Below are 26,114 nucleotides of genomic sequence, written 5' to 3'. Positions count from 1 at the left end.
TATGACCTGTCTTTAAAGTAATATAATTTTGTTTCGTGTTCCTGGGTTTTGTTTATATTGAACTGTTAGAAATTTATGATAAAGAGAACTGGCATTTACTGAGACATAGTCCATGGCTACACTCATATGCACGTATTTTGACTTGGTAGTTTATGATGTGAACAAAAGTGTCTTGTGCTTTATGGGATAGTTAATATTGTCTTATGGAAGGAAAAAAAATCAGCTGTCATTTTCAGGAGTCTTGTTGGCGTAGACATATGTTTTCTACCCATAGGCCTGAATGTGTATTCTTCTGACATATTTACTGTTTCTATAAACCATGGTATTCTTAAACATTTCAGAAATGTGACTTCTATAATATTTATCCTCTGTTGATATATTATTTATAGCATAAACTAGAGTTGTAAGTTCTTAGAAAAATTCATATTGAAACAACTACAGATTCCCAAGAGACAATATTTTAGATGCCAATCAGTGCTTTTATTAATTCCTAGAATTTTTTGAAATTAGTCTTTCGTAGTTTATTTTCTAGTGTTCCTCAGCCCTGTATGATTTTACTCTCATTCATTTCATAGCTAAGAGAAAAATATTGGAAATTTGTGAAGTTCAAATGGCATGATATAGGTAATAAAACTGAGCAGCTACAAGTATTGATGGTGCTTGTGGGGGAAGGGCTGAGCAGAGGAGGGTAGGATACATTCTTTGTTAAGTTTATTAACACTTTCTTAACTTTTTAGAAGTTTTATAAATGGTTATATGCAACTGATTGTTGTGCCTACAGCCATGGTAATTTACTTTTTCTTTTTTAAAAATATTTATTGCTTTATTTATTTATTTGGTTGCCCCGGGTCTTAGTTGTGGCTCACTGGCTCCTTAGTTGCAGCTCACCGGTTCCTTAGTTGCAGCAGGTGGGCCCCTTAGTTGTGGCATGCATGTGGGATCTAGTTCCCTGACCAGGGATCGAACGCGGGCCCCCTGCATTGCGAGCACGGGGTCTTATCCACTGCGCCACCAGGGAAGTGCCAGTAATTAACTTTTTTTGGTGCTGTAAATATCAAAAACTGTGAGCCTTAGACTTTACCCCACTTGCGAGCTAACAGGTCAGCAGCCACAGTTTGGTGTATACTGGTAAAAACCGGAGACTCTGGGTCAGAGATGAAGGACAGTTTATTACTCACAGCAGTAGCCAGAGTGCCAGTTTCCCGGACCTCAAACAAAACCCAGGAACAAAAGGTATTGGGCCCCCTTTTGCCTAGTGGATGATGGGAAGAGGGTCAGATGACAGCTTTTATGCTGTGAGTTTTAATACAGAGAGGAACCCAGAGCTTATGAATATCCATTTTTTTTATAATGGGAAGTAAATGCTATGGAAGGAGATATTATCTTTATTTTACCGGACAGTAAGGAAGCCTGTACTATGCTCTAGAGGAGACACTGTCTCTATCTTCCAGACTGTCTTGAGAAGATAGTCTGGAGCAAAAATAGTCGATACATCCCTCGCAAGACATATAGAATCATGAGAGGCCCACAGAGAATGACCTTTTGGCAATATCTATTCTGGATGAATTTGCACAAGAATACCTCACTCTGTTGGCCCCTCGGGTTAATCAGAACGACAGACAGTCTGACCAGATCTGTTCAGCTTATCTCATACACAGTTTAAGCAAGGGCGTTCATTACCAGTCATACTCCAAGGCGGCAGGATGGGGCCAGCCTGAGCTAGACCACTCACTAGCAATAGTCCCAGGGTCAATAAAAATATAGTAAGGTTCATCAAGGCCATGTTGGCCACAGGGTGGCTTGAGTTTCGCCTACTGAACAGAGACACGTGTCCATTTCAGCTTCTGCATAGTTGGTGCTGAGACTGAACAGCTGCAGCAGTTCGGTGGATATGGGGATTTAGCTTAGCGGAGAGCTGCGTGAGCAGTGCCTTTGCTTCAGGTGGCAGAATTGGGGGATAAAGTTTACCCTGGAGGAATAGCTGCCACTTTTCATGAAGAGCTGAGATGTACAGTTTCTAGCCGGTCCTTGAATGTACAATTTCTATTCTTATAGGAGGTTATTGGGCCCTTCCTACCTTGATAGTCATTGAATCCGAGTTGATCCATCCTTCAGTGGAAATATCAGGCCAGAGAGTCACAAGGTCAGGCAGTTAGTTTCAGCAAGACCCCAGTGGCAAGCTGAAAGCTGCTTTTTAGAAGGGAGGCAGTGGGTGACCATGGCACAGAGGTGATGAGTCTAAAACCCCAGGGTAGGTCTCTGGTTGGAGGCTGCCACCCTTTGCTTGATGCTCTAATTGATAAAATCATCAGTCACAGAGGTTATTAGGGTTGAGAGCATGCCACAGCTTGTTGGATGATTTTCAACAGAGCCTTTTTGTTTGGGCTCAAAGGATACTGGTTTGTAGATTAGCTGATATTAAGTACCACATAGAATGCTCAAGTGTGGCACCTACTGTTTCCAGAACCCAAAGAGTCCAGTAAGGTATTGGGCCCCCTTTTGGTGGTAGGGGACCGAAGATTTCCTCGACTGCCAGAGGGACTGAGCGTGAATCTGCCTACATAATGCCAAGAAATTTTACTGGTGAAGGCTGTCAGATGTTGCGAGGGTTTACAGGCCACCTTTGCAGGCAGAGGTATGATAACACCACAGTCAGGGCTGGGAGAGTGAAGCTTCTGACTTGGTCACTAACGGGGTCTCTTCTGTAGTGAAAACTCTGTATGTCAGAGGACTCGGAACCCTAACCACCCCCCACTGGTGGCAAGTAGCCTGAGGAGTTGAGGTTCCCCAGGGTGTGCCTGGCGGCCTTGCATGTGGGTGTGAGTTGGTCTTGGGGCACGGGGGCCTGTGGAATAGAAAAGAAGGTGTTGGTCTCTGTCCGTGGAGGGCTCAGTTAGAGTCTCAGTGGCTGGAAGCATGAGGAGCAGCAGCTGGATTCAGGCCGCGGTGACCGCTCTCGCTTCCAGCTCCGGGTTGCCTTTTCCACCGGCCACACGTGGCTGTTGGTTGTTGAGATCTTGCTTCTCTTCCTGCCCCTGCTGCCTTTGAGTCCTCAACGGAAGGCTGTGATTAGCCCGCTCCTGGGACTCTTGTTTCAGCTGGACCACAGCAGGGAGAATAGACAGAGAGCGATTCCCATGTTTGACTAGCACTTCTTTACCTGCTCTTTCTCATCTGGATGAATCACCTCCGGCCCTCGTGGGACAGGGAAGTACAAGCATTTTGCACAAAATTCCTACTTTACGTTCAGATGTAGAAGCGACAGCAGTATACGGAAGAGCCCCCTGCAAGGTCTTAGCTTCAGAGGGAGACAGACATTCTGTCTTTCAAGTCTCTTGACTGTACAAGGATCCTTGAAAAGATCATCCAAAAACAAAGGCAGTCAGTGCTTCACTCACAAGATGGACAGAAATGCAAGCCCCTCCTGGAGGACTGTCTCCAGCAGTAAGTGGCATGGATGCCGGTCACTTTCTGCTGTGCTTGTGGTTTGGAGTCGTTCTCTCCGTCCTGTTTTATTGTCAATATGATCGTGTCTATTTTATGTCTTCTCAAATTTGCCAGAGTTTTGAGTGACTGACGTTATTCTTTAACTTTTTATGTATCAGGGTTGTTACTTCAAAGTGATCCTGAAAAAGGCCAGTTTCCTGAGCGTGTCTGACTGATACGCATTCAAATTTCCCTCCCCTTTGGCTTTCAGGAGCCCTGTCTTCTGGTTTCTTTTTCACTCACTGTGCCTTCTTGTGCTAACTCCTTTTAACATCTCTCAGTGCAATTCTACGATATTCAGTAGAGGCTTTATATTTATTCATTTGCAAATAGGATTGAACATTTATTATATGGCAGTCACCTTCTAGGCCCTGAGGCTACAGCAGCAAATGAAACAGGTAAGACTCCCTCCAGCCATGGGTCTTCATACCCTGCGAGACCGTGCTGAGTATTGCATGTTATTTAATCCTCACAACCGCTTCATTATCCCCCCATCTCACTTGAGCTCTGACATCCCATGGTGGGTGGCCCTCTTCACCTTTGGCTCTGATGCCGCAACACCCTATGCCCCTGAAAAGATACTCACATGTGCACATTTGCCAGGATCTGGCTCATCTGAATTATTTATGAAGAAGAAGACGAGAGTAATAAGTATTATGTATTTTTAAAGAGTACCTTACCTCACCTCCTTAATTCGTTTGTCCATTTTGTATACTGTTTATAGCATTTTTTAAGGAACATCATCCACAGTGTTCCTTAGAAATCAGTGACTCAGTAACCTCTGGAGGCCACAACCAAGTAGACACTGTGAATGGAAGTTACAGCTAGGTAGTTGTTCTTAGTGTAAAGTATTGTATTCCCCCTCTATTAATGAAAACAACTACCATATTTAGTGAGATCTTTATATTTTATTCAAGCCAAAGTGTGATCGTCTTCTAGAAATTTTGCATGGTGCTAGTGATTCTGGGGCATGTCACAATTATTGCAAGAGGTGACAAATCCACTTGAATACCAAACATTGCCTGTAAACTGAATGGTTGTACATGCATGCCCTTGAGATAAAGTCATTTAAATGTTTCAGTGCTTGGCATTTTTTTGTTACATGACTACTCCCAGTGAAAAGATAGTAGAAATATAATACATTTTTAATATTCAAAAGGAGTTCTAAGAAATTAGTAATATTATTCACCCCAGAGAGGGGAACTGGTTGGTAGGGGACTGGAAAGAATGACTAATGTTTCACTGTATATCCTATTGTATCTCTTAATATTAATTCCTAGTGCATTAACTACCTACCCAAAAAATGAAATTGGAAAAAGTCCTTAGGATTTTGATGAATTGGAAACAATGCTAGGTTACTTCCAAGAGCCTTTGCAACTCTTAGATCTATTGTTGATTATTCATGTCCAAAGGAAAGGAAAACACACGCTATTATTATAGAGAGTGGAACTTGTCATAGAATTTGGTATAATCATGCTAAGAAATTGACTACATTTCAAACCTTACATTGTTCTTGGAAGATCTTGAGTATATATTTACAGGGTATGTTTAAATATCTTGCTTTTAAAAATTTATTATTCCAGATTTTTGCGAGTCTGGTCCCACAAAAGGCACAGCAAACAGAAAATGTTTACTTAACGAACAAAAGAAAATGATCTTTTTATACGAACTAGTGAAAGAAACTGGCCCTGGATTCTTGAGTTTACAGATATTTTATGGATTCACATTGTAAATCTGTTTTCAAAGAACAAAATTAAATTCTCTTGGTTCTAATATCTTTACCAAAAATAATAATGAGCACTATAGGTGTTCAATATCAAACGCCAACTGCTTAATGAATTTTGGACAAAGAGGTGAATGGAATGTAAAAGCAAATCAAGAGTCTCACAGTTGGCTGACTGTGAACAAAATAACTTAGATAATTGAGTATATATTTGCTTTCAAAAAAGATATTAGAAACCTGTTACCAGATTCTCAGGAAAAAAAACAAACAAACTACATCTTCATTTCTGCTTAAGGAGTTTATTTTTTTAAATAATACCTTCCCCAAAGAGGAGAAATCTTGAGTTGTATTTTCTCTTAATTGTATTACATTAATTGTTAATATATTTCCTTATGCCTCTTTTCTCTCGTATTCCTACTCCTTTTTTTTATTAGTTATCTGTTTTATACATATCAATGTATATATGTCAATCCAATTTCCCAATTCATCCCACCCCTTCTTCCCCTCTTGGTGTCCATACGTTTGTTCTCTACCTCTGTGTTTCTGTTTCTGCCTTGCAAACCGGTTCATCTGTGCCGTTTTTCTAGATTCCACATATATGCGTTAATATATGATATTTGTTTTTCTGTTTCTGACTTAGTTCACTCTGTATGACAGTCTCTAGGTCCATCCACATCTCTACAAATGACCCAATTTCGTTCCTTTTTATGGCTGAGTAGTATTCCATTGTATGTATGTACCACATCTTCTTTATCCATTCATCTGTTGACAGGCATTTATGTTGCTTCCATGACCTGGCTCTTGTAAATAGTGCTGCAATGAACATTGGGGTGCATGTGTCTTTTTGAATTATGGTTTTCTCTGGGTATATGCCCAGTAGTGGGATTGCTGGGTCATATGGTAATTCTATTTTTAGTTTTTTAAGAAACCCTCCATACTGTTCTCCAGAGTGGTTGTATCAATTTATATTCCCACCAACAGTGGAAGAGGGTCCCCTTTTCTCCACATCCTCTCCAGCATTTGTTGTTTGGAGATTTTCTGATGGTACCCATTCTAACTGGTGTGAGGTGATACCTCACTGTAGTTTTGATTTGCATTTCTTTAATAATTAGTGATGTTGAGCAGCTTTTCATGTGCCTCTTGGCCTTCTGTATGTCTTCTTTGGTCATATTTCTTACTTCTTTGTCATTTTGCCTTTTACTTTAGGAGGTTTCCTTAATAAATCTGTTACATCTATAATGACATTTGCAAAGACCGTTTTGTTGCTTATTGGTTGTATTGAATTTGTTTAACTTGTCTGGCTCCTCTCTCTTTCTTCATTACTTTTTCCCTTCCTCCCTTCCTTGGTTTTGTTATCCTCATAATATCCTCAAATCTCTGAGGGTATCTATTAGAGAAGCCCTCATTTTCATCCCTGCATATCATCTTGAGGTGGTTGTTCTGTAATTCATTGATTTTTTTTTCTTTAATATTCTTACTTATCCTTAAGTATCTTTGAACTTTTAAAAAGATACATTTAGTAAAGAAAGACTTCCTGGGTTGGTTTAGGCTCATGTAGATTTCCTTTGTGGTTATATGGGCTATTTTATCCATACAGATTCTTCCTTAAAGGAAATCTTCTCAAAGGCAGGCCTCATGATTGGAAATGGATACATTGTAGAGGACAGGTGAATTTTTATTGCTAGCGGTGGAGTTTTTGAGACGGTCCCTATTAAATATGAGCCCTGAGTGGGGCTCAAGGGCGTAAGAATTTACTCTCTTCTCTACTTCTTTCAAATAAATAGTTTTAAATTTAAATGAATCAGTTTTATAATTAATTTTATTGAGATATAATTTTAAATTCAAGACAGTTGGTGGTAGTGATATGTTGAGAAATGGATGGATGTTATTTAACTCTTTAGATTAAGACTAATTTTGGTGAAAAATTTTAGGATAGATTTGGTCCTGAGGCCACACATGCCAGTCTTAGGTTTGTTCTTACATTTTTATTTACTTATTTCTCTCACACAACCTTATGTTGGTCATCTGTCTCCTGCTAGACTTTGAGATGTCTGAGGGCAGGTACAAGGCTTCTATCTCAAGTGCCTTTGTGCCAAGCTCGTAAAAATGCCAAGCACAGTAAAAGACGTGTTGTATAAATAGATAGATGAGAAAACTGAGGCCCAGAAACTGATTTTTAGGAAGCTTACAGATACATAAAGAGTGTTTATTATTTGTTGAGAGCTGCAGATAAAGGTGTCTTCCAGACTTTATGGAGCCCAGGTTCATTAATGATGGCAGAAATGGAACTCAAGTCCAATATTTTATTTGTGGCTACTTCACCTTGCTCTACAAAGTAGAATTAATGAGAAAGTGTAGGAGGGTTGCAATAGGTCAGTCTATTACATTTTGGGGTTAGACTCAAGTTCTTTTGTCTCAGTGAGACTTTCCCATTTGATCGTCAAAGACAAAGATTAGGTCTGTGATTTCTTTTATGTTGCTTCATGGTTCCTAATACACATGTTTATCAACTCCTGTGTTTCCCTCCATCTCTCCCTGGTCTGCCCCAAAAGAAATAATATATTTAACCTGGGGATGAGCCTACACACAGTTTTTCTTTCTGTTCCGTAATCAATATGTCTATTTTGCCATTAAGCATAATTACTGCATCTTACTCTCTCTGCCATAGATATTACCCCCAGTTTTTCAGACTCATTTGAGCTTCTGTTATATGTAGCTTTATCAAGATCTTTTATAGCTATTCTTCAATTTTTCCGTCATAACTACCTCATTAAAATTTCTGACCACAAACGTTTGTGTTTTCTCGTGCTTGATTCATTGTCCACTACTCTTTTTGCCTCTCTCTCTATAAAAATTGTACAGAAAAAGGAGGAAGTCCTTGCATGTATAACCATGCCCACTATAAAAGTGTTTTATTTTCACTTTCTCCCTCTTATCTAATAGGTGTTAAAGAAAAAAAAATTCCAGCTATTAAAGAAAAATAATCATTAATACTTGTTAAAGCACAGTAAGGAAGGCTTTAGTCAGGGGAGGGGTCATGGTAATAGGTGTAGGACCACTTCAGTGGGGTCCTGCAGTGGGAGAGAGAGTGAACTCAATGGGCAAGTGGGAATTTATGGCCAAGGAGCAGGGTGAGTGGATGGAGAATTACCAAGAGGAAACATCAGGGGGTGAGGGGGGGATTCTGGCCAAACCAACCTGACAGGATTCTTGCTGAAGGCAGGCCAGGGTGACCAGACATTACCAGGGGAATGGTGGAGGAAGAGGAGACCCATCAGATATTGAGCAGGGCAGGTGGCAGTGGGCGGGGGGAGGGTACTTAGCAGGACTCATGCTAAAATTGGACAATGCAGAGATAGACAAAAAGTTAGGCATAGTTGAAAAAGAGTTCAGGATAGCCTGCATAGAGTTTGGTCAATGAGAAAATCTTTGTCTCAGGTGGTGTGCCATTTGCATCTGGAGACCGTTTTTATGTTCTTGCTTGTTTGGATAACTTCAAGTTCTTGTAGGTCTGTTTTGGTTCAAAGCAACATACATATATACACATATATATGTATATTTATATACATATATATGTGTATATATATATGTGTGTGTATATGTGTGTGTATATATATACACACACACATATAAACACATGTATATAACATATAAACATATATAGTAGTTCTTTTGTATTTGAAGAAAATCAAGGTTTATCTTGAGCTTTTTATTAGCTGATGTGTTCTGTTCATTGCTGATTTCAGATGCAATGTGCCTTGAGATTAATTGGCCATGTAATAGTATAGAATAGTATATAAATTAACTATAGTATGAAAATCCACGGTAACCATAGTAACTACTGTTACCTACGGTGAGTGTCTACTCAAGTAGTCTATGAAAGTAAAATTATTTTTTTGTTTTTGTGGAAACCTTTCTGCATTTGTTGGGCCCCTATGCACTAATTCATATCTATGTATGAAGTAATTTGTATCTCCCATGCATTCTTTGCATTTTCTTTATTTAAAAAAAATTTAAATATGCAGTCTCTCATGAAATATTAACATACCCAGGGGTTTAGGAATGACCCATTTTTCCAGTTTATTTGGTATGTTATTTTTTTTTATTTATTAAAGTAATTTAATATTTTATTTATTTATTTAATTTTTGGCTGCATTGGGTCTTTGCTGCTGTGTGCAGGCTTTATCCAGTTGCGGCGAGCGGGGGCCACTCCTCACTGCGGTACACGGGCTTCTCATTGCGGTGGCTTCTCCTGTTGCAGAGCACGGGCTCTAGAGCTTGCGGCCTTCAGTAGTTGCGGCACGCGGACTTCAGTAGTTGTGGCTTGCGGGCTGTAGAGTGCAGGCTCAGTAGTTGTGGTGTACGGGCTTAGTTGCTTCCCGGACCAGGGCTCGAACCCGTGTCCCCTGCACTAGCAGGCAGCTTCTTAACCACTGCACCACCAGGGAAGTCCCGGTACTTTATTTTTTTAAAAATGGTTTAAAACACCTTTTGTTGTTGAAAATTTTGTTTTAGATACTATTTTAGATTACTTTTTTTAAAAAAAGGAAGCCATCTACATACATAGAATTTCGAAGCAAACCAATAGTTTTTCTGTGTATTTTTGGTTGATATTTATTGAGCTGGTACTTTGCGCTCCATCTTGTCTAAAGCTCTTTGAAAGAAGCTTAGGACCCTCTCTTCTTGAGAAGCTTTCACTCTCGCACGCCCTCTAGCTTTTCTCTCTTTTTCCATGGGTTTTTAGAGACTTACTTTTCTGTCACATTATATAACCTTCCTAAAATTGGGATAACACTCACAATCACTGTCAGCCAGGTGGCCATTCATGACCTAGGTGTACCATTCTTCGGGTCATTATGATAAACTCTGGCTTAGATTAGATGAAATATTACTTAAAAAATCAAAATAGTATACTCATTTTATATAATTTTGGGAAACAATTTTAAAAGGTTGATAGAAGGAAAAGTACTAATATAAAGAAGAAGCTTTGCTTATATTGGTAATCAGGAAAATTTAAGACCCTGAGACAACAGGACTTTTAAATGCCGAAGTCTCCACCAAAATTGCCCTTTTTCCTTGAGATTCCTTTAATTGTCCCATCTGTTTTCTGCTTCTTCGAAGGTTCATAAGGCAGCCTGTGATTCTGCTGGAAACTCAGTGGCTGTTAATAGGTTACTGAGAGTCTCCCACTTAGCCTTTTCTGAGTATTTTCTAAATCAAACTCCTGGTCTCAAACTTCTTGGGTTTTGCATGAAGTGTAGTACAAGGCAGGAAATCTACAAAGGTGTGGAAGGGGCAGCCTAGAGGTTAAGCCCAGAGGCTTGGGTGTGAGAGTCTGGTTTTGTTCTGCCATTTGGTCAGTCTCTTTGATTCTCAAGCCTTAGTTTTTTCCCTTTAGCAAAATGGAAAAAGTAATATAGGATTTTTTGGCCATAATTTGTAGCTGTCTGGGAGGAAGAAATTTCCCTCTATCCTTCTAGGTTCTTCTGGCTGGTCTAAGAATTAAATTGACATGAGACAGATTAACAAAAGTTTAATAGAAAAGAAAAATCAAACAGAAGTTTAATAACATGTGTACATGGGAGAGATCTAGGAAAACTCACGAAAATGGCTGAAACTCTCATCTCAAATACCATCCTCAACTAAAGACAAAAGAAAGAAATTGTTGAGAGTGGAGAGTAGGTTATGAGAGGTTATCAGGAAAAGCACAGTAAACACAGGTAATGTTGTTATTGTAGATTTAGGTCATTGCCGTCTCCATTTCCATCAGCTGGAGTTTTTCCTCTTCCTGGTGCCTCCAGGAAGACACCCTTACAAATGGAGATTTTTTCCTTATAAATGTCAATGTTTCTTTTGAAGGGTTAAGAACTACTTGGTTTTCAGAAGTTTTTTCCTGTGTGCTGTTCTGAGAAAATGACCAGCTTAAAACAATTCGTATGCCGAAGAGACCTATGTTGGGATGGCAGACTCTATTCCCCTGCATAGGGGTTAAATGAAATAGTGCATATACTCTACTTGGATTTGTAACCTGTGTGTTTTTTTATCCTTGTATTCAGTGACCATGTATGGAGCATATGGTCTGTGCCAGCCACCAACAGTGAATAAGACAAAACTGAGTGTCCTCTTTGAGCTTTTTTCCTAGTGAGGGGGGATCTAAGTACTTGGTACATAATAAGCATTCGGCAAATGTTACCTCATTGTATAAGAAGTTATTGTATAACACAGTTTAACAGTAGAGCTTGCCGTATGATAAAATCATGGAACCTTATTATTCTCTTTGGGCTGACAGTACTTGGGGAAAGGAGAGTTCTAATTATCTCCTCACACATTCCTACAATGGCTCCTGCTTCATCAGGGCTCAAACGAAGGAACTGCCAAGAGTTTTAGATGACAGCTTGCTGTGCTGGCACTTACTATTCAGATGCTAATGGAATAAGTTCTTTGGCTTTTATACTTGGGAGCAGATTGTATCTGTCTTCTTTAGATTTCATTCATAATCTTATTCACAAGTTCCTTTTAGCTTGTTAGAGAGGTCTGTAATTTTAGGATCATGAGTTGATTAACAAAAATAATGTTAAGAACTATTGCATTTTAACTTCAGTGTGTCACGTCTAAAGAAGACATTCACAATCTTACAGCTATCTGGAACACCTTGACATCGCTCTAAGCAATAATGCCAATAACAGCCATATCATTAAAAAACAACAACAACAACAACAATTATTTGAGTCTTCAGAATCTCCAGCTGAAATTATCGGGGAAGGGAAAATGGTGATCATTATAACTGAAAATGGCCTAAAATATATTTTACTTTGGGGCTACCACTTCTCTCTCTCTAGGTTTTTCTGCTGCCATTATCTCTGTTAAAAGATAAACGGAGGCACATTAAAATTTGCAAGAGTTTATTTGAGCAGACATTTATGTGAATCAGGCAGCCCCTGATTAGTAGTTAGTGATTGGCTGTTCTTAAATTTCATTTTCTCCAGTGATGGTATATTTACAGTTGACTCTGGCTTAGGTTTGCATTTGCTTTTACACAGGCTGAGAAGGCATTAGGGCCAGCCCAGTCTGATGACCTCCTTGTTTAACACCTCTTTTCCCCATTCACAGCGTTGGCTACTTTTTTGTGTGTTTGACCCCTTATGGCATTTGGTATTTTCTCTGCCTGGAATGCCCTACCTCTTCTGCCCAGGGCATTCATACTCACCTTCATGACAGCTGGAGTGCATCTTCTGTGACACCCCTGTCCCCCTGGAGGATTTTTGTTTCCCCTCCTGTGGGGATTTCACTGTTTTAGCACATTGGGTTTGGTTTGTTTAATCTGTTGTTCTTTGCACTATTTTGGGACTTATTTTCCTCATTGGCCACAAAACATGAATAGCCATCTTAATATCATCAGCTCTTTCATGGCATCACAGGGAAATAATGGCTTTTAAATATAAACATTCGTTTCTGTTAGAAAAGCGGAGAACAGTATGATCATTCTCTAATACCCTAGTGTCTTTTATCCTGGCATCTTAATTCCATAAACTTCAACTGATTTATTTATAAACTTCATACAACTCACCAAATATTCATGATGTTGGTGTAAAATAATAGGAAGGGTAGCTTAAATACAGGTTTTTAATTGCAACCATGAATTGTAAGATGCACCATTTTTAAAGATGCCATTAAAAAGGGGGAAAAAAAGACAAACTCTGACAGTGCGAAGATACCACTGATTCTAAAATACATTTTGGTTTTTATTTATTTATTTATTTATTTATTTATTTATTTATTTATTTATTTATTTATTTATTTGTGGCTGTGTTGGGTCTTCGTTTCTGTGCGAGGGCTTTCTCTAGTTGCGGCAAGCGGGGGTCACTCTTCATCGCGGTGTGCGGGCCTCTCACTATCGCGCGGCCTCTCTTGTTGCAGAGCACAGGCTCCAGACGCGCAGGCTCAGTAGTTGTGGCTCACGGGCCTAGTTGCTCCGCGGCATGTGGGATCTTCCCGGACCAGGGCTCGAACCCGTGTCCCCTGCATTGGCAGGCAGAATCTCAACCACTGCGCCACCAGGGAAGCCCTAAAATATATTTTGAATGCATCCTAAACTGCATTTTAGAAATGCTAAAATGTACAAAAATGTTCATTTTTAAATTGGTGAAACGTGGTCATGTTATACCTTCTAAAAAGATTTAAGAACTCCATTGAGGAACAAAATGTAAAATTGGTTTCCATTTGGTTTCCTTTCCTTCATTTGCCTTTTGGTAGATGTGTGTATCTGCCAAAATCATTAATGAGCAGGGAAGTCGTCAAATGCCAGATGGCTGGAAGGTGGAGGACTGCTTGTTCAGAGGATCTGGGCACCCATCAGATGACCTAATCTGCTTTCATAATATTAGACATAACCTACAAATAAAGAGAATTGTGAGTAGAGAGTTTGATTAGTCATGCATGTTTATAAAAGTTTTGAATAAATTCTCATCATGTTTGAAAAACTTTGAATTACAAGACATTTTATGAGAAACACTGCAAGTTGCCCTGTAAAAGGATTTGGAGCTAAAACTAACATTGGATGCATATTGAGAAATGAGTTCTTTTGCTTCAGAATCTCATGTGATTGCTCGGTACAAAGGTTAGTTGTAAGAGCATGAAGATTAGTTGCATTTGACTTGATGCAGCTTAATATGTCAGGATTTGTCATGTGCTAGGTGGAGATAAGGAAAACCTGGTAATGGTTTGGTTATTCTCCAGGTTTCTGCCAGCTTTTTACATGCTGTACTTTGGCAGCTTGTTCATTGTTTTGCATTAATACTGAAGTCATAGAGGACTATGGGCATGGTACCAACTCTCCTACTTTGAGCTAATGTGTAGTGGAATGGGCAGTGGACTCAATGATGAGAGGTCTAAGTCTAGCCTCACCTCAACTTCTGGCAACAATGAACTGTTTAAATCTTAACTCTCTCACTGGGCCTTGAGTTCTTTGGATGTTGACTTCTTTTTGATGATGAGGTTAGAAATAATGATGTTCACCCTTTTTCTCTTCATGATCTCAGTCTGTTACTTTTATAATGCCATCGAAATAGAATTCAGTTTGTAGCTGGTTTAGAACTGGACCATATACTCCATTAAGTGGGGGGCACGAATATTGAGCCTGCCCTGGTTTGTTCTTTATAGTAAAAAAAAAAAAAAAAAAGTTCCAAGATTGTGTTTCTGTTCATACAGGGTATGGTGACATTAGAAGCAATTTTGTAAGACACAAAGTCTTACAGATTAATTGGGAAGAAATTGACTCACAGACATAGAAAACAAACAGTGGTTACCAAAGGGGAAAGCTGGGTGGGAGAGGGATAAATTAAGAGCTTGGGAACATACACACACTACTATGTATACAACAGGTAACCAACAATGACCTACTATATAGCAGGGAACTGTATTCTATAACTTGTTACAACCTATAATGGAAAAGAATCTCAGAAAGAAATATATATAGATAGATAAGATATTATATAATCTGAATCAATTTGCCTGAAACTAACACAACATTGTAAATCAACTAGACTTCAATAAAAATTAAAAAAATAATAAAATAATAAAAATAATAAATTGATAAAAGGTTGGGAAGAAATTTGGGACACTGTAAAATTATGACGGTTAGGTTTGTGTACAAGTGTGTATGGTTAATTGTAGAGTACCTATTTTAGTGATACAGGAAACAGCACAGTGAGTGGTTTTTAAAGTTTATGTTAGAAACAGTTATTTCATGACTTCTTTGTGCCAGGGCCTAGGCTAAATTTTGAAGAGAAAAGGGGTGAGTAAATTATTTTTTCTACATGCCTAAAGTGTATCAGCTGTTGTTAAGAAGCACATAACAATTATTAGCAGAAGGAATTAAATATTATGGTTTTTAGGTGAGAATGATTAATGGGGGGAAAGGGAGAGAGGTTGGAAAAAAGAAAGTAAAATATTTTCTCTAAGTTGTGAAAGATAAGAAAGTCCTTGCCAGGGGCAAAAAGCTGTGTTTGTTGAGTATTTATTTACTTTGTGTCGGCACTGTACTCAGCTATGTGTTATATCTCCCTGAATCTTCCATACTTGGTGGGCTCAGAGTTGTTAAATCAGTTATTCAAATATCACAAACCACACAGCCAATAAGTGACAAAACTGGGATTTGAACTAGGTTTGTGAGATCCCACAGCCCATGTTCTTAATCACTGTACTATTCTAGAGGGCATTCGAGGCAGCGGGAAAGTCATGCACAAAGACCTGAAAACTGTGCAAGTGCCTGCTGTGTTTACAAAACGGTGAACAAGTCTTGACTAGCCTAGACTAGAACCTCCATGTGGCTGAGAGGTAACCGAGTCTCTGACACAGTCCCCTGCCGAACAGGATATGCTGTTTAGTCATTGATTTATTAGATCAGTGTTATTGAGCACTTACTGTGTGCCAGGCGTTTTGCATGGTGCTGGAGGTTCAGAAATGAACACAAGGCTTTGCCTTCAAAACCCAAGTCTAGTAGTGATACCATTATTTTCAGGTATGATTTCTTGCTTTGTGCATTTGCCTAGAAAATTCTTCATACAGTCTTTAGATAAATTTCTCCATTTTTGTATTTTATAGTTTTAGAACTATGTTCAAATACTTACGTCTATATATATATATACACACACACACACACACACACACACACACTGTAAACACATATACCATGTATACCCACACGCTGTATAGATGTAATTTCATAACTCTATTCTACAATTAATTTTAGTGTGTGATATGAGGCAGGGACTTAATAGCATCTTTATCTTCAATTTTCTTCTAAGTAGAAGGCCCCTTCATTTTCCCTATTGAATTACTGCTGCTTTGATATTCTAGGTTGTTCATAATTTCAGGGCTCCAACTATTGGCTTAAAAACTGCATTGTGCATGCTGATAAAATTCTTTATTAAGTTCTATAAACAAATATTAAATGAATTTGTGAACAAATGAACAAAAATGCAGATTGCTTTAAGTGACACGTGGCTGGTGCTGCTTCCTCCCTCTCCCCAACCTTACCCACTTACGGCAACTTTTTCTTTTCTGATAGAAACGTCATTTTGAGGTCTAGGCCTGCATGTTCTCAGTTTTCTAATCTGATGTAATGTGCTGTCTTGGCTCATAAATTTCCCCTTTTACCTCCTTTTAAAAAAGCTTTTAAATATAATACAGACTTGATTTAAGAATTTATATGACACAGGCAAATGCAGAAAAAGTTAATGATTTCCTTCTCCCTTTTTTATTCTCATTCTCTGAAGATAATTGGTTTTAACATGTTATACCTTTTTCGTGTTCATGTCTGGTAACTACTGATGAAGAGAAATGTTCCATGTGAGAGAACTATGAAAATACTAATAGAATTGGGAATTGGGACATGGGTAAATTCTTAAGGTTAACATTGATTTATAAAAATCTTATCCTAAGCTTTGAAGAACAAATATTTTCTAAGTTCTCTACAACATATTTCAGTGGAGGAAAAAACTCTCTCTTTTGCTCTTTGAAACAGAGTAAATCACATCTCCCTTTGCTGCCATGAGAATCCTGTTGTAAGTCTCTTTTCCTAGCTTTTTAAAGGACTTTTAAATCCACTTAGTCTAATTAGCATAAATTACTTGATAATTTTGGGAGGAAAGAAAGCTAGATAGTGTTACACAAATCTGCTCTTAATTCTTACTCTGAAACCTAAATACTCTGTTATTTTAGTGACTCTTTGTTATGTTCCAATGTGGTATTTAAAGATTGTTGGCCACCGTCTTATTTGGGGTGGCGAACATTGCCTGGGAAGGGTTCTTTTCTTTCCATCAGTTAAACTTGTTTATTTTACTTTTTTCTTTTTTAGTAATATAAGCTCAGGGTACCAAATTCCATACGAAAGATTAACAGGTAAAAAGTAATGCTCCCTTCTGTTTTCGTGCTCCAGCTAACAGTTTTCTTCTTTGACATTCTTGGCATTTGCAAAAATACATGTATATTTAAAAATTTTTACACACATGGTTGTGTAACATATCCATTTATTTGCTTTTTCCACTTATTTTTATCTTGGAGGTTTTTCCACAATAAATAATACAGAGCTGTTCCACTGTGTGGGACATAGCAAAGGCCACCGCTAATGGATTGTTTTCATTCTTTTTCTATTAAAAATAAAAAACAAACCCTTTGGATACCCTTGCTTATAGACTATTTTGTGTAGATATCATTCTATGAAAACAGAAAAAAGAAGGAGTAGTAGAGAAACCTGATCTTTTCTGTTTACTTCACCTGGACCTGGATCTGATTAATGCCACTAAGGTGTTGTGTGTCAGAGTGCTTACCTGCAACCTAGTGCACATCATTTACTGGTGTCAAATATCTGCCTACTGACTGTAGGCCTTGCTCTTGAATTCTCTAAAAGCCCACAGTGCCCATGGGATAAAAATGGTCACCTACCCTGAGTTTAGTAAGATTTCCACTTGTGTGGGTTTGACTCTTTTTTTTTTTTTTTAATTGAATAGATCTAATGCAAGCAATTTTTTAAAAAAATTATTTATTTATTTATTTATTTATTTTTGACTGTGTTGGGTCTTCGTTTCTGTGCGAGGGCTTTCTCTAGTTGCGGCAAGCGGGGGCCACTCTTCATCGCGGTGCGCGGGCCTCTCACTATCGCGGCCTCTCTTGTTGCGGAGCACAGGCTCCAGACGCGCAGGCTCAGCAATTGTGGCTCACGGGCCCAGCCGCTCCGCGGCATGTGGGATCCTCCCAGACCAGGGCTCGAACCCGTGTCCCCTGCATTGGCAGGCAGAGTCTCAACCACTGCGCCACCAGGGAAGCCTCTGGGTTTGACTCTTGATATGGTATAATCAGAATTAGTTCATGGTACACAGTTCTTCTGAGTTTAAATCTATGTATTTTCTTCTCTCAAAAGAGGAAACAGGGCTTCCCTGGTGGCACAGTGGTTAAGAATCCGCATGCCAATGCAGGGCACAGGGGTTCGAGCCCTGGTCCGGGAAGATCCCACATGCCACGGAGCAGATAAGCCTGTGTGCCACAACTACTGAGCCTGCCTCTAGGGCCCACGAGCCACAACTACTGAGCCCGCATGCCACAACTACTGAAGCCCATGTGCCTAGAGCCCACGCTCCACAACAAGAGAAGCCACCGCAATGAGAAGCCCACACACCGCAACGAAGAGTAGACCCCGCTCACTGCAACTAGAAGAAAGCCTGTGCGCAGCAATGAAGACCCAATGCAGCCAAAAAAAAAAAAAAACTTATTAAAAAAAGAGGAAACAAAAAAACTTCTGTTTTATTCAGAAGTCCTTTGATCCCTTGGTAGTGTGCTGTGTAATCACTGTCAATTTAAGAAGGCAGTGGAATGTGTTTAGTGAACTCTGAAACTCCAAATAAAAGTCCGTTTTCTCCTTACAAACTATAGGTCTCCGAGACCATCATTCTGTGGTTTGAATATGTCCCAGTTTAGCTTGATTTGGACTTATTTTGATTATTAGTATGGGTGTGACTCTTGAGCCAGTCCTCTTTAAGGAGTATTAAAAAAGAAGAAAGAAAAGGTCTCCATGTTGTCATCATTTATTCATAGTTTTGTTACGAGTGTCGCCCACCAAGTTTTGATGCGCATGCGTCCCCCAAATGGTTCTCACCATAACTGAGCAAATCCAAGCAGGAGGTCTAGAGAAGGTATTAAAAGGGAGTATTTACTGGCAGGTTGAACCTCTTTGAACTCCTTTGCCCTCCTTCTGTTGCTGGCCGGTGAAAGGGATTCTGCGTTTTCGGAGGTGGTTGGAAATGGATTGGGGTTGCAGGAGTAGCCTAAGGATAACACGTAGGCCCTGTGTTTGTTTTAGAAGCACGTGCCACACTTACATGGATTCTGCTTTCAGAAAACGTTTTGAACTGACTTTTCAAGTACGAGCACTATATTGGACCCAGCTGTCAACACGTCAAAACCAGTGTGATGGACTAAAATTTTTAGTGCTTGATGATGAATCGTTAGGGTTATGACATCACATCTGGAGGTTGCTGGGCAATGATTGATTTTCTTGATTGATGGAGAATGTGGTTTACGGTGGCCCAGGTCAGCTGGGCAAGGGATAGTTGATGGAGCAACTTTGAACTCTGTCAGCAACTTGAAGTGTCAGTGTGCCAAGTGGAAGAACATGGCTTCCTTCGTTTGGCTTATAGCGAGGGTGTGATTAGTGGGAACAAGAATATGGCTGACCTTGGCAAGGCTACCTTCTCCTTTTATGTCCAGAAAGACTCAAAGCATTGTCAGACTTACCCTCCCTTCCCTATTCCCCCTACTTCTTACACAGTAGAAGCTTACGAGTTTTAAAATACAAACTGTTCTTTTTCTGAACTAACATGCATTTCTAGCATTTGTGGGTTCCTGTGAGAATTTATTGGGGCATTTTGTTTTTAGTGGCATAGTGTTTAACATTAGGAATACCAAACCTGGACACACCCATTCCTGCTGCATCATGGGAGCTAATGTTCTTAGATGGAAACTGATTTAACCCAGTCAGAATCTGTTTACACTTTCAACCTAAAAGTTTGAATGACAATGATTAGGTATATGCCCAGGTCTATAGGACTCAATGGGATATTATTACATGGATCTCTTTTTTTTCCCCTAAATAGGTGCCAAATGTAAACACCCATTTAGTTTTAAAAGGCTTAATCTGTTCTCACAGAAAATGTTTACAAACTCTTTAATTTTGTAGTTGCACTTCTGTGGGACCACCTCCAGTTCCTCCCTCCCTCCCTTTCCTATGGTCAAAACGCCATTTCGCTGTTTTAAGACAAGATGATTGGTTTTTGTTGCTGTCTTCTCTAGTACCCTTCCTGGAACATTTTGTATAGTATTCATTTAAGAGTAGTATTCAGGGTCCCAGGACCTAGAAAGGGTCACTGTGTTTTATGAGGGTGTTATTTCATTCTGTGAGGAATTGTATTGGATATGGAGCCATTGGTCTCTGGGCAAATTTATTGTAAATGGGCATAGAGTCAGAGTTGAATGAGCTACTCAACAAATACCTGTCGAGTGCTTTCTATGCACATGAGCAGTAAGCAGCAAAGAAAACTGAGAAGGCGTGGCCTGTCAGATAGGAAGAGCACCAGGAGCTGGTGTTTTCTGAGAAGTCAAGGGAAGAATATGATTCAGGAAGGATGTGAGAAGTGATATCCTCGGTTATGCTACTGAGATGCTTTTGCAAGATGAGCATTGAGATTTAGCTGTTGAATTTTACAACAGGAGGTCATCAGTGCACCTGGCAATAGTTATTTCCAGGAGGCAGTGGGATCAAAATCGCACTGAAGTGCGTTTTGCTGAAGACTGAAGCAGAGAGGTGGGGGGGGAACCTGAAGATGATGTAGAAGAGGGACCACGTAACTTATCATCCGAACCAGGACACTTGTCCGTGGAAGGGAGCACAATTTATTATTACGTTGGTGTAACCAGTGTGTATTGAATGGTCACGCTTCGTGGGGGTGGGCAAGAGAGATTTCTCAGGAAGCATCTGTTGATGTCTCCTCTTTGTTTACTTTCTCTGAAGCAATTTCTTATATATGGCTTACCAATTCTTAGTCCATTAGTAATTTGATTTTTTAATAGACTTTGGTATGGAATATTTGTTCAGAGCTTTTTAATAGTTGTGCTTTGTCTGCATGCAATTTATTTCCTCAAAGAACGAATTGACTTGACAGTTTTGATTTCCCTATGCACATTTAACAAAAAATACTGCTCTTAAATATAGAAGTTTGTGCAATATAAAAATGAAATTCAGTGCCCTAGAGTTTTCATTGTTTAATTGAAATACATTTAGGGATGAGAGAGTCATAATAATAGTCATTGGTCCTCTGACAAAATAGCTATTATATATAATGACTGGCATATGTTTTGGCTAATATAGATTTTATCTGAGTTCCAGTATTTTTTTTAAACAGAGATCTGAAATCCTAGATAACTTGCTAATGCATTTCAGGGAATTATTTTTCTGTTGTGAATTGTTTTATTTCAATGTATTTTCATTTAGAGTAGTGGTCTTCAAATCCTCTTTGATCACATACCATATCAGTTAAAGAAAAAGCAACGAATTATGTTTATTTATTTAAAAAAATAACAAATAATTATCATTATGAGATATATATATACACATTTTTCAGAAAATAGCAATTAAAAAGAGTGAGATAAAGATGAAATGAACAGTATTTTAAATGTTGCTATTTATGATGGCTTTCTACTATCATTAGCTTGAGGCGCTGGACCAGTGGTTCTCAATTTTGATTACCAATTAGACTCTCTTATAATGCTTATAAAAAATCATGATACACAGGCCCTGTGGCAGATACATTTGAGACAGACTCTCTAGGATAGGAGATTGGCTCTTTTGTTGTTGTTGTTTTACCGTTGACTCTGATATACAGTGAACTTGAGATCATTGTCCTGTATACTTACGGGTAGATTTATCATTTGTGGTAATTGATGTAAATCCAAAATTCATATCTTTTCCCTTCCTTTATTCCTCTCGCCCTCCTTCCTTTCTTTCTTTCTTCTCTCCTTATCTCTCTTTCCCTCCCTCCCTTTCTCCTTCCCTCCCCTAAGTTTTTTTTTTTTTTAATTGATTTATTTATCTTTGGCTGCGTTGGGTCTTCGTTGCTGCGCGCCGCCTTTCTCTAGTTGTGGTGAGCGAGGGCTACTCTTCGTTGCGGTGCGCGGGCTTCTCATTGCGGTGGCTCCTCTTGTTGCGGAGCACGGGCTCTAGGTGCGCGGGCTCCGTAGTTGTGGCTCGCGGGCTCTAGATTGCTGGCTCAGTAGTTGTGGCGCACAGGCTTAGTTGCTCCACGGCATGTGCGGCATGTGGGATCTCCCCAGACCAAGGCTCGAACCCGTGTCCCCTGCATTGGCAGGCAGGTTCTTAACCACTGCGCCTCCAGGGAAGTCCCTGAACTTGTATTGTTTAACTAGTCCTTAATCTTCAGAGGGCCCATTTGCTTTTTTAGCTCAAGGCTGATGATTTGACATCATTTTTTATTTTTCTTTTCATGTCGTGAACTTGGGCCTTTGTACTTAATTCAAGGTTTCCAGGCAGCCTGGAGTACTTTGGTTTTGACACATCCAGGATCAGGGATTTTGCATCCTCTATAATTGAAACCCCTTTGAGAAAGCAATTCAAGGATTTTGACTTATCCTGTATTTCTCTTCGAGACTGCCTTAGAGCACTCTGTTTAAAAAGTTGTAGTTTTAGCGTAAGTATAGAAATTGATTATTGATAGCATCATTAATATATCATAAATGTGCTATAAATTTTCAAATGGCTTCATTCTTTGCAAAAGTGCTTTCGCAGATACTACCTTAATGAAAGTAGGCGTTTAGAGGAGCAGTAAGGTGGATAATAATGCTTTTCCCCTTCATCAGATTGTTCTTTGAGCCACAAAAATACTGAGTTCACATATCAAAGAATCAGTGACAGAGAGTAGTTTGCTCGTTCACTTACACACGCATACAATACTGTCAAATGCCTCCTCTAGCACTGCAGATCTTGCCAAAGATTAAAGGACCATTGGTTTATCCAAATTATTAGCTCCTTGCCATTAACATTACATTGAGCACTTACCGTGTGCCAGGCTATGTGTCTCATCCCTGTTGAATGAATGAATGAGTTAACGTCTTCCCGTGTTTTGATGCTTGCTTCCTCTTCGTCTTCTCCAGTTCCTCTCTAGATCGTCTTTTACCATAACCCAGCCTGGACCATGGTCATTGCATTAATTAAAATTCAGTTTCTCTCTACAAAATAGTGAAACCCCAAATACTATTGGCTTAAATAAAATAGGAGTTTAGTTTTTTCTCATATAAAAGAAGTCTGGAGCCAGGCATTGAAGTGCTGGGATGGAGGCTTCATGGAATCATCAGGGACCAAGGAACCCAGGCTCTTTCAGGCTGTTGCCCTTGTTCTTAGGATCCCAAGTGGCTGCTAGACTTTCATTCATTCATCAGTCTTGCTCCAGATGGCAGGATGGAGGAAGAAAGGAAGCGGAAGGAAAGGCCCCCTCCACTTTATGGAGCCCCCGTGGAAGTAACATATAAAGCTCTCTTGTGTATCTTCTTGGCCAGGACTCAGTCTTATGACTACATGTTGCTGCAAAGGCGTCTGAGAGATGGTTTTTCACCTGGACAATGATGTGCCCAGTAAGACAAAAAACAGAAAAGCAAACAAAGTAAAAACCAAAACCAAAATAACCCCTCAGGTTTCTGTTGTTAAAGAAGAGGAGAATGAATATTGTGAGACAGTCACTGGTCTCTGCCACAGTCATTCACTCTAACGCTGCCCAAAGATGCCTCCGTGCTTCCCTTTACCTCTTGACAAGTGATTTTGCCACTTCTCAAACCAGCTGTCATCACCGTCTTACTTGTTTACACCGATTCCTGTTTCTACTCCCAGAGGAGTCTAGATAAGAAAAGGAAAGAACATCAGATCCTAGTACCTAAATAGCTTTATGTATATAATTTGTCATGCTGTAGTTGCCAACCCAGAGTATTAGAAGTTATATGACTGGTTTAAACCATCTCTGATTTAGCGCAATATTTATTGTGTCTTTAAAGGTTTCCTGTGTTATTGTTAAGCCAGAGATCTAAGGTTTAGATTCAATATGAATAAACTAGCTGGCCTGCCCTAAAAGAAAAAAAGAGTTGGTGGGAAAAGTCCTGAATTATAGGCAGATCTGATGTCCTATGTCTGTTAGTTAACCCCAACTGAATTCCTGTTTTTAAACCTGTGGACTCTCAGCTCCTGTAGTCCGTTTCTTACAGCAGTCGTTTTAAATGTTCCATTTGACTTCCACATCTTCACTTTGTTTCTTGTTTACTTTCTTATAAATAAATTGACCGTACTCTGCCTCTACCTCAATTTTGTATGTCTCTGTGGTAGGTCATCCTGTGCCTCAATCTCAACACCTGTTTTTATCAATAGTATGTAAGCCATAGGGCAGGGGGAGGGGGGAGGGAGTGTTGATTCCTGAACAAGACTACTTTGTGCTCTATAAATACCTGTTAAATGAATAAATAGGTTATTTCCCTTCTCTCTCTTACTTCCCTCCTCCTAATTCGAATATAATATTTTCTATATTTAAAATACCTTCTCTGGGCTATGCTGCCTTTTTCCCCCATTTCTCACAGTTCAGTTTTTACTTTTTAAGAAGAGGCATCTCTCAGTTTTCTAACTCCTTGTTCTCTTTACTATCTTGAGGCTGCCTCCGTGAATTTTTACTTTTCTTTGAGATTTTCCCACCCTCGTTGGCCTTTTCTCATTGTCTAGTCTCCGTGACGTCTCCTTAGCATGCTGTGTTATTGACGGCACATTCTTGGAATTACCCTCTTAGTTCTTTTACGTTTCTGGCTTTTTCTTCTGTATTTCCTTTGTTGACGTCCTTCTGTTCTGTAACGGTGAGCAAAACATGACGATTTTGTGTTCGTAATTTGTTCTTTTCTCTCTCTGCTCTTTCTTTGTAGTATCTCAGCTTGTGTCTGTGCTTTGACCTTTAGCTATCATCTCTGTATGGATGATCCCCCGTTATACATAAATTGCCTTTACTACTCATTTCTCTATCACTCTGAATACTTCCTGGTGCCTCGATTGAAATTCCTCCGTCATCCTAAACAGCATGTCTAAAATCTGGGATGTTAGTATTCATGTCTTAGGTGCACGTCATTAGGGTGTTGCTTCTTCAACTTTCCATGGTAACAGTCCTACTGGCAAAGGATGGCAGCTTCCTGTGTGTTGTTTTCCTTGTCTGGAATGTGCTTTGCTTTATTCTGTCCAGCTCCTTTTTTTAAAGATCAAGTTCAAAAATCTGCATATCACAAAGATTTCTAGGATGACTCCAGATCTTACTGACTTTCTAGGCTTTGAACTTCTGCCACATTCATTTATCTGTTACCCAGCACTCTTCATATCCTTGTGTTGTACTGTATTGTGGAATAAATCGTCTTTATTATAAATGTTTTATCTCGCAGATACCCTGTAATCTTATTCCTCTTTGCACTCCTAGTGCCTGGTATATAATCGGCACTTAATAACGTTTGCTGTGGATGATGCCATCCCCTTTTCATTTCCTTATCTTGTTCCATTTCTAACACTGAGATTGCTTTAAAAAAAAGTTAATTTTTCTTATCACCAAACAAACATTTCTTTCCATAAATGAAATGGAGTGCTTGGACTGAGCTGAATGACAGATTTTCAACAGCCTGATTGCATTCTGCTTTGCACTATTTACAGTACATTATAAAAGGCTTGAAACGATTGTTGGAGAAGTAACTTTTTTCCATCTTCCTTAGTCTTTTGAGTGTCATCTAAACACTTGGAATAAAAGAGTCATGAAAAGAACTAGTAGGATTTTGTGGAAACAAAGTCTTACATTGGAGAGTTCAAGATAACTCTGGGTGGAGGGAGAGAATGAAAGTGAAGGAGAGAATATGAATAAATGAGGATGAAAATGCATGTGAAAGTACACACCCATTAGACCCACGCTGCTTGGCAAACAACGTCAAGATGATAGCAGACCAGCCAGGTAGAAGGGTACTTGAATCAAAGTGTTACATATATCAAAAGGATAAGAATTCACATCAAGGGCATTTTTGCTGCACACCCTGTACAAAAAGAAGCGTACCCAATTGTCTTTATGATAAACTATTTTTATGATAAATTCCTCAGCAATATAGTAATGTGATGGACATACTGAATAAAGTAGATCCAATTAACCTATGGTATCTTTTAAAATTCAGGTGTAAGAAATTAGCTGTGATTAAAATTTAGCTCTGTGTAGACTGCAAATCTGATCTAAGAGAGTATGATTCCAGACTCATATGAGGGGAATGAAAGACTTGGTTCACTTGTTTACTT

General features: G+C 39.2%; 1 protein-coding gene across 2 annotated transcripts in view; it reads left to right on the top strand.

Annotated features, from left to right (window-relative positions):
- The window catches only part of TPK1 (thiamin pyrophosphokinase 1), a 358,052-nt gene that overhangs the window by 40,230 nt on the left and 291,708 nt on the right, over nt 1–26,114 (top strand). The gene's annotated exons all lie outside the window — the stretch shown is intronic.

This window comes from Eschrichtius robustus, chromosome 8, assembly GCF_028021215.1.
Source record: "Eschrichtius robustus isolate mEscRob2 chromosome 8, mEscRob2.pri, whole genome shotgun sequence".
Taxonomy (NCBI): Eukaryota; Metazoa; Chordata; class Mammalia; order Artiodactyla; family Eschrichtiidae; genus Eschrichtius; species Eschrichtius robustus.
Note: the sequence above shows the minus strand (reverse complement) of the source record. Positions and strands in the feature narration are given on the sequence as shown.